General features: G+C 40.6%; 1 protein-coding gene across 1 annotated transcript in view; it reads left to right on the top strand.

Annotated features, from left to right (window-relative positions):
- The first annotated feature begins 3,192 nt into the window (after window positions 1-3,192).
- LOC125465933 (phospholipid-transporting ATPase ABCA1-like) overlaps window positions 3,193-8,244 on the top strand; it is a 169,092-nt gene continuing 164,040 nt past the window's right edge. Inside the window, exon 1 of the mRNA XM_048559952.2 lies at window positions 3,193-3,308. The gene's annotated coding sequence lies outside the window, so the exon portion shown is untranslated. The remainder of the gene's footprint in view (window positions 3,309-8,244) is intronic.

Below are 8,244 nucleotides of genomic sequence, written 5' to 3'. Positions count from 1 at the left end.
AAAGATCATAGGGTGATTGAACGGAGTAAAGAATACAAAGTTATGGCTGCAAAGAAGGTGCACAGAAAGCAGGATCAAGATTAGTTTTGAAATTTGAGAAGTCCATTCAGAAGTCTAATAACAGCACAGACTAAGCTGTTCTTGAACCTGTTGGTACATGTGTTTAAGCTTTTATATCTTCTGCCTGACAGAAGAGGTTGGAAGAGATTATAACCAGGGTCTTTGAAGATATTAGCTGCCTTTCTGGGGCAGAGAGAAGTGTAGATGGAATGAATAGATGAAAGGCTGGTTTGTGTGATGGACTGGATTGTTTTCAGAACTCTCTGTAGTCACTTATGATAGAGAACTGAACAGTTGCCATACCAAGCCATGACGTATCCAGATAGAATGCTTTCTGTGGTGCATCTATAGAAGTTGGTGAGATCCATATGAATATGCCGAATTTCCTTAGCCTCGTAAGAAAGAAGAGGCTTTGTTTGGCCTCCTTGACCGGCGTATCAATGTGGGTGGTCCAGGATAGATTGCTGGGGACAACACAACTCTGCTTCAAAAGTAAAAACCATAACTGAGGCACCAACACAAAAATTTGCCAACCAACTATGATCATTATTGGTCTTGTTATATTACTTCGGATGCCTTGTCCCAAATCTTGCAACCATTCTCAAGACATTGCACAATTTATTATGCCAGGACAAGAATTTGAAATGAAAAATCAATGTGAAAGAGTTTTCACACAAGCCAAAGAGGCTTTATTAAAGTCAGAAGTCCTGATCCATGTTAACCTAAAGTTACTTTTGTAACTAGCATGCTATCACTGAATGAAATGGGAGCAATCATTCATTACAAATTATCCAATGGTGAAGGCAAGCCAAAAGCTCTTGCATCAAGATTGTTGAATAAGCAGAAAGGAACTGTGACAGATAGATAAGAAGCTCTAGGAGTCATTTTTGGCATTAAATGATTCCACCAATGCCTGCATGGCCAGGAATTTACTCTACTACCAGACCACAGACCATCAACCACATAATTTGGGCCTCATATAGGGATATCTTCTCTTGCTGTGTGTCATTTGCAAAGATGGCCATTGTTGCTATTAGTTCACACTTATACAATTAAGTATTGGTAATCATTAGGAAAGTTTAGGACCAGAGAGCATGGCCTCAGAATATAGGGATAGCAATTTAAGGAAGAATTTTTTTCTCTTAGAAACTTGTGAGTGTTTGGAACTCCTTGCCATAGAGAGATGTGTCGCAGAACTCTTGTAAATTAAAGGCGGAGGTGAATAGATTCTTGATCATTATTGGTGGGGTGGGGGTGTTGGGAAATCAAGGGAAATATGCAGGGAAAGGGCAGAAAACTGGATGCAAAGAATGTTAGATCAGCTATTATCCTGTTGAATGGCACAGAAGGCTTGAGGGGCCAAATGGCATGATCGTGTTCCCATTTCGAATGGTCTTGATTCAACTTACATGGCAATACTGGCTCTCTAGATTAACTTTATGTCCAGCTAAACATTTGGGCTTCCTGGTCCACAGTATTAGCCCAGGTTTTCTCGTCAAGTCTTTGGAGTGTGGCCTTGTTTGCAAGATAATATTGCTGCTACTAAGCTGAGCTGAGGTGAAGAGTGCTGAAAGAGCATGTATAATGAGATTAAAATATTCTTTTAAAGTACATCTATTATAATGCTACATTTTTCTGTCCTAATTTTGATTGTTTGGTGCAGTAACTTAATGGGTGAAGGCTGACGTATGTATGACAATTATTGAGCTCCATCTCCTACTGTTCCCAACCTCAGATTCTGGGATCCATCTCCTGCTGTTTCTGAGGTACTGGGCTCCAACTCTCACTGCTCTCATACACTGCAGTTCTGAGTGCTGTTCTGTTCTGAAGAGGGATCACAAGATTTCTCTTCACAGATGCTGCCAGACCTGCTGAGCTTTTCCAGTAATTTCTGTTTTTATTTCTGATTTACAGCGTCTGCAGTTCTTTTGGTTCTCATGTCCTGCACCATCTCTTGCTGAACTCCATTCTCAGTTACGGGGCTGCAGCTTTCTCTTTCTCATTGTGCCAGCACCCACTGACAACTCCTGACAACAATGGTGAGGCTGGGATGGCTTTGGGGAGAGGGTGGAACAATTGGGAGGAAGGAAGGGAAGTAATGGTGTGGCAGGGAGGGGTGTATGAGGAGGATGGAATAAAGGCATGGTGTAATATAGGAATGGGATCAGTTGGGAGTGTGGGATTGGGTGATATGATAAAGGGAAACAACATGGGGGAAGATATGATGTGCAGAAAGTCAGAAGCCATATGACACCAGGCTTTAGTCTCCCAAATTGCTGCTTGGCCTGCTGTGTTCATCCAGCTCACATTTTGTGAACCAGGTTATAGTCCAATGGGTTTATTTAGAGCTCAGACTTTTCTCTCTGGAGAGAAGGAGGAAGAGAGGTGACCTGATCGAGGTGTACAAGGTAATGAGAGGCATGGATAGAGTCGATAGCCAGAGACTTTTCCCCAGGGCAGGATTGATTGCCACGAGGGGTCATAGTTTTAAGGTGTTAGGAGGAAGGTATCGAGGAGACGCCAGAGGGAGGTTCTTCACCCAGAGAGTTGTGAGCGCATGGAATAGTTTACCAGTGGTAGTCGTGGACGCAAAGTCATTAGTGACATTTAAGCGACTGCTGGACATGCACATGGACAGCAGTGAATTGAGGGGAATGTAGGTTAGGTTATTTTATTTTTGGATTAGGAATATTCCACGGCACAACATCGTGGGCCGAAGGGCCTGTACTGTGCTGTACTTTTCTATGTTCTATGTTCTAAAATCGTCAGCTTTCGGTGCGCTGCTCTTTCACCACGTGGAGATTGGAAGGAGGTTGTCTGGGGTAATGTGGCGTGCGAAAGAGATTTAAAGAAATACTGTTGCAACAAGGATATTATTTTTGTACACACTTTCTGCATTTCTCTACACTCTTCCCCTGTCCCATCTATTCTGCAACTGAACCCAAAGATGTACAAATTGTACCCAAGGCTTCTCGGGTTATCCAATCAGAGGCAGGCTCGGTTGTTGCAGTGTTGGGCAATGCGGATGATTGACAGGAATCTCAGCCAAAGGCTGTGCTACATGGTCGGGCAGGGCGCTGTATGTGAACCAATAAGAGTGCGGCGGTTGGCAGGGCTTGGACGGGCTGCGTTGGGAAGAGAGAGTGCGCTCGAGGCTGAGCGCAGGAGGTAAAGAGCAGGGTTAAATACCTCAGAATCAGGGCAGCATGGCGCTAGGGACAGCTACATGCTGAAAGCAACCAAAAAAGGTACAAATGCCGTGTTTGTTATCAGCTCAGAAAGGTTCGAGTGAAGCTGCTTATTAATAATTTACAGTAGATAAGGGAAGGGCTGGGGAAAGATGCTGTCAGCTTCCAGCTTGCCTCAGATGTCGTTGCATTAGATTTTGTTACAGCCGCATGCTCTTGTAGGAGATTGCCCTTGTGTTTTAGGTTCTTTTCACACTAGAATTAATATCCACCTTGCTTCATCTGTGTTTATTGTCAATTTGTTTTTTATGTAGTATTGTAGTTATAACGTGATGGAGGAAATATTGCTTAATCGGTGTCGTCTTTCCTTGTTAGAGTTTTTTTAAATGAAGTCTATCTTTTATTGTCAACGCTTTTATAATTTTAAATGTTAGCAAATTCTGGATTTATAATACGAACCTTTGCATTTTACGTTGCCATTACCTGTTAATGTGTTTTAAGTCTGTTGCATTGTTATATAATGAACGAGGTATCTCAATTGCAAATTATTTGGTTTTATATTTTTCAGAAGTTTCTTTTTATGGACAACAATACAATTTTAAAGAGTTTTGATATTTTCTATGCAATATTTCCTTCTGTTAGCCACTGCCTACTACAATCCAGTTTTAATTCTAATATTGTCTGTGTGTTTTTTGAATTAGTGGTAAGAGTCAAGAGCGTAATATCCACGTTAATGTCGGTAAGCAAATATGCAGAGCAGCTCCTCGGTTTTAAAGTTACCTGCTGCTAGCATTTGGGAACTCCCAGTGTTCCTGGGATAAAATCTGATCAGAACTGCTGCCCCAGAAAGTTAGTTGGTGATCTTTTACTGAAATTACTGGATTATAGATGTCTCAAAAGTATGATTAAATTTTTGTTGTCCAGTTCTTTTTTGAAGCCTATGTATGAGGATGGTCAATTAGGTAAGAGCTAGATGATGCCTGTCCTTTTGGAGAAGAGTGTAGAAAACAAACAGTTAAATAGGTGAGGCTAACTGTCATTGAAAAGTGGCAGCTGTATGAGTTTGTGTTTACAACACTAAACATTTGGGGAACAAATATGAGGATTCACCAAATGTAGGTACATCATTCCCCCTTAATGACAATGGGGATAGCTAACATTGTTTTACTGTATATCAGAATTCTGACTTGTTGGCTTAAATTGTAGGACCAACAGCCCCATTCCAGGTGGGTCAACTCACTGGATGTGCTTGAGGGTGTGACTATGGTAGATTAATGTAGTCCCTGTGCAGTAATGACAGTCTTGCTGAAGGTATATTTAAGTGTATTTTGTAAACATATATTAAACTCAATTTACTAAATTTGGTGCTGAAATATAATAACAGGACATCAGTACTGCATGGTTTTAATTTGCAAATAAAAATAAATTGACTGATTCAATGGGCGAGACATTGACCTTTAACTTTCTGTGATCAGAATTCAGATGTAATCTAGACTGTTCCACTGAAGGTCTTCAGTCCCTTAAATTTTTTTATAAAAATTGACCTTTTTATTCCATGCTTAGGACCTATGAAACTGTACAGCTCAATATTCCCCCTAATTTGGCAATAAACAGCTGAGTGAGGGTGCAGATAACTGTAAGAATGAATGTTTATGTATTGTGGAACAAGATATCTTTACATCTGTTTCCATCCTGCGGGGGGGGGGGGGGAGTCTATAAAGTGTACTTGGATCTTTGCTGTACTTGGATCTTTGCTGTACTTGGATCTTTGCTGTACTTGGATCCATAACCTCTGACAACTTGTACTGAAATAACCTTTTTAATGAAATAAAAATATCATTGATGTCATGTATCAATATAAAATTTGATGGCAAATCACATAAGCAAAGAGCGGGTGACCAAAATCTTGGTCCAGAGGTAGGTCTGAAAGTGGCATAATTGGAGATTAAGAGACAGAATTCTGAATCTTGGGACTTTGGCAGCTGGCAATGGTGGAAGGATTAGAATTGGGTATCCTCCTAAGTGGAGGGGTGCAGATGAGGTTGAGGGAGGGGATGAGGTAATTGCTGAGTGTCTAGAATGCCTGATATATGCTCTGAACAGAGGGCGAACTGTTTTCACTACTTTATCCTTAAATCCAAGGGATAGAGATATGTACCTTGGAGTAAGCAGTTAAAAATTAAGGTGAGCGTTTAAGAGGCTTTGCTTGACTAGAACCAATATAGTTCAGCCAACACAGGAGTATTAAATGAACAGGAATTGATGTGAATTTGGACACCTGAGTTTACACGGAAAAACATTGGAGATAGGTGAGTGCATGTGAATAGTCCAGTCAAGAAGGAAAGGCATTGCGGGTTTGCTTGGCAGAAGAGCTGAAGCAGAGGTGAATCTTCCACGGATGCAGAATTCAAAATAGTCAATTTTAGTTGTGCTGAAATATCATTAGAATATCATCTCCAATATGATACCAAGATTTAAAATTGTCCAGATCAGCCTGAATTGCCTCAGGTGGATTGTGGTGAAAGAAAGGAGTTTGTTGTTACCTGAAGTAAATGTGCTTGGCCTTCTCATTTGAGACAAATTTTTTGTTCATCTATACAGCGTGTCAGACCATTAGGTCTGACAGTTGAGAGCTAGAGCAGGTGTTGAAAAATGTGGTTGAGGTGGAGCTAGAAGTTGGTGTATATGTGAAAACTGTCACTTTGCTTCCCCTCAGCAATATAAGAAAACAAACAGATGGAGATAGGAGCAGGCCAAGGACAAATCTTCAGGGGTTTCCAAAGGACAGTGGGAAGAGAAACTACTGATGTTGGTTCTCCAGCAACTTGGGTAAGAATAGAAGCAAGTGAGGGCCGTCTGCTTAACAGGGTGATAGTGGGAAGGGAATGGTGTGATCAATTGTTACAGACTGCAGAGAGAAGGATGAGGAGTGTTTACATTTATTGCAGCCCCAGGATGTAATTGATTTTTAAGAATTGTTGGGCTCCTACACAGGCAGCAACCTAATTGGAGAGCTTCAAATATTGGAGTTTTGGGGAATGTTGGGCACAAATTTGAGATCGTAAGGAAGGGATGTCAAAGATAATGATAGTATTTTTAATGATGGAGATGTCAGTTTTTTAAAACAGGATAAAGTTTGAGGATGGGTGGACAGAATTTGAAAAGGGAGAACAATAGATTGTATTAGCCAAGTTAGAAGACTGGAAGAGAAGTTAGTAAATACAGTTTAATGGGAATAGGGTGAAGAGAGCTGGGGTTGGGTCTCATGGACATGAGAAGCTAATACAGGGTATGAACGGAGTTGGGAGAGAACCTGGAGAACAATATAAATTCAGGGCTGGGGTCAAGGGATCCTTGGTATTTTGCCTGGCAGGAGGGGGGGTGGGGAATACCAGGGTTAAGTGATCTTATCTTGGTGACTAAGCAATTCATGAGCTCCATGTACTTGTTTTTTTATTGTAGACTGATCCTGCAAGTTTTGCAGCTATTGCAAGACCTGAATGCTTTGTGATCCAGTCACCTCTGGTAGTGATTGTCTCATTCAGTTTTATTATTTTTGTTACACAAACAGGAGGCTGGAAGAACAAGACTGAAGGGCAATATCAGAAACTTTGCTTGCTCCTTTCCTCTGAATGCTGCCTGGCCTGCTGTTCTTCCAGCCTCTTGTTTGTCTATTCTTGGATTCCAGTATCTGCAGTTTTTTTGCCTCTAACCTTACTATTTTTGTTGCCAGGATGTGGGATTTGCTGTATCTGCCAGCTATTGATGTCTTTCCCCAATTTCTCTTGAGATTTTGAGAGAAAAGCTACTACTTGTCCTAACTCCTGCCTCTGAGCATTCTCCAGATGGTCACTGCAGTGTGTCTAGAATGTCTGTTTGCTTTGAAAACAGTTCACCATATCCGTTCATTATTTCTTCACCATCGTTAAGTCCAAGGTAATGAGACATGTATTTTGGAGTAAGGACAGGGTGACAGGTTCAAAGCTTTGTTGGGAATATAATGTCAAAGATGAGCTTAATGTGTGATTGAGCAAATCAGTTGTGGAAATGTCATGATGAATGGAGGGCCAAAAGCTGGTCAGCTAAAATTTGGAAAGTAAAGTTGTGAGTGAATTGGAGGAGACCTTTCCAGGGATGTAAACAGAAGGCAAGGGGAATGTGGTTGAGTCATACAGGGAAGTGATTGGGTATGGTCTTAGCTGTGATATGTTTGAAACAAGTGAGTCTATCTGAGAGGCAATGTTGAACACATGCTATGAATACAAGTTGGTATATTCCTATCTTGAGTGCTGTATTAGTCTGTATAGAGAGACTGTTCCTTTGTGTCTAGCCCATAATGTACCTACATCCTTTTCTGACCTCTCAGAAATCATATGGACTTGGCTTTCATGTTTTATGAGCCATTGCGCCTGCACTGCCATTTAAGGATTGTGGTTGATATTTGGGTTTGAACTTCACTTTGCTTAGTTTGATTTTCTGAGACAAATTTTTAAATCAATCCCAGACTAAATCATTCAGTTATACTGCACTTTCATCTATTGGATTAAAAACAGCCTAAGATTTTGCAACCCTTTAGTGAAGAAATTTCTTCTCAACTGTTTAAAATAAACAATTGTTGTCCTCCAACTGTGTCCCTTTATTCTCAGTTGCACAGAGAGGTTTACTTTGCATAGATCCTATACATTACCTGACTGACAGTACTTGATAGGGCATTGTAAAGTGTGTATTACTCTGCATCTATATCTTACTTCACCTGCCTGTCAAGAATTGCTGAAAAATGTATTCCATTATCCTCTTATGACTTATTTGGGCAATTTTCCAGCTCTTTTCTGGGATTGCTAACTGGAATCCAATAGTTAACTAATTCCAAAATGTGCTTGCCAGTTGGATACAATATTGGGAGAGGTGGAATAGTGACTGAGATTGGATCTTTGAAAGGTAAGCAACATGGAATGGAGATAATATAAATAGTTGATATAGATCAACTGTGATTGAA

Source organism: Stegostoma tigrinum, chromosome 30 (genome assembly GCF_030684315.1).
Source record: "Stegostoma tigrinum isolate sSteTig4 chromosome 30, sSteTig4.hap1, whole genome shotgun sequence".
Classification (NCBI taxonomy): domain Eukaryota; kingdom Metazoa; phylum Chordata; class Chondrichthyes; order Orectolobiformes; family Stegostomatidae; genus Stegostoma; species Stegostoma tigrinum.
This window is presented reverse-complemented; position numbering and strand designations above follow the sequence as displayed.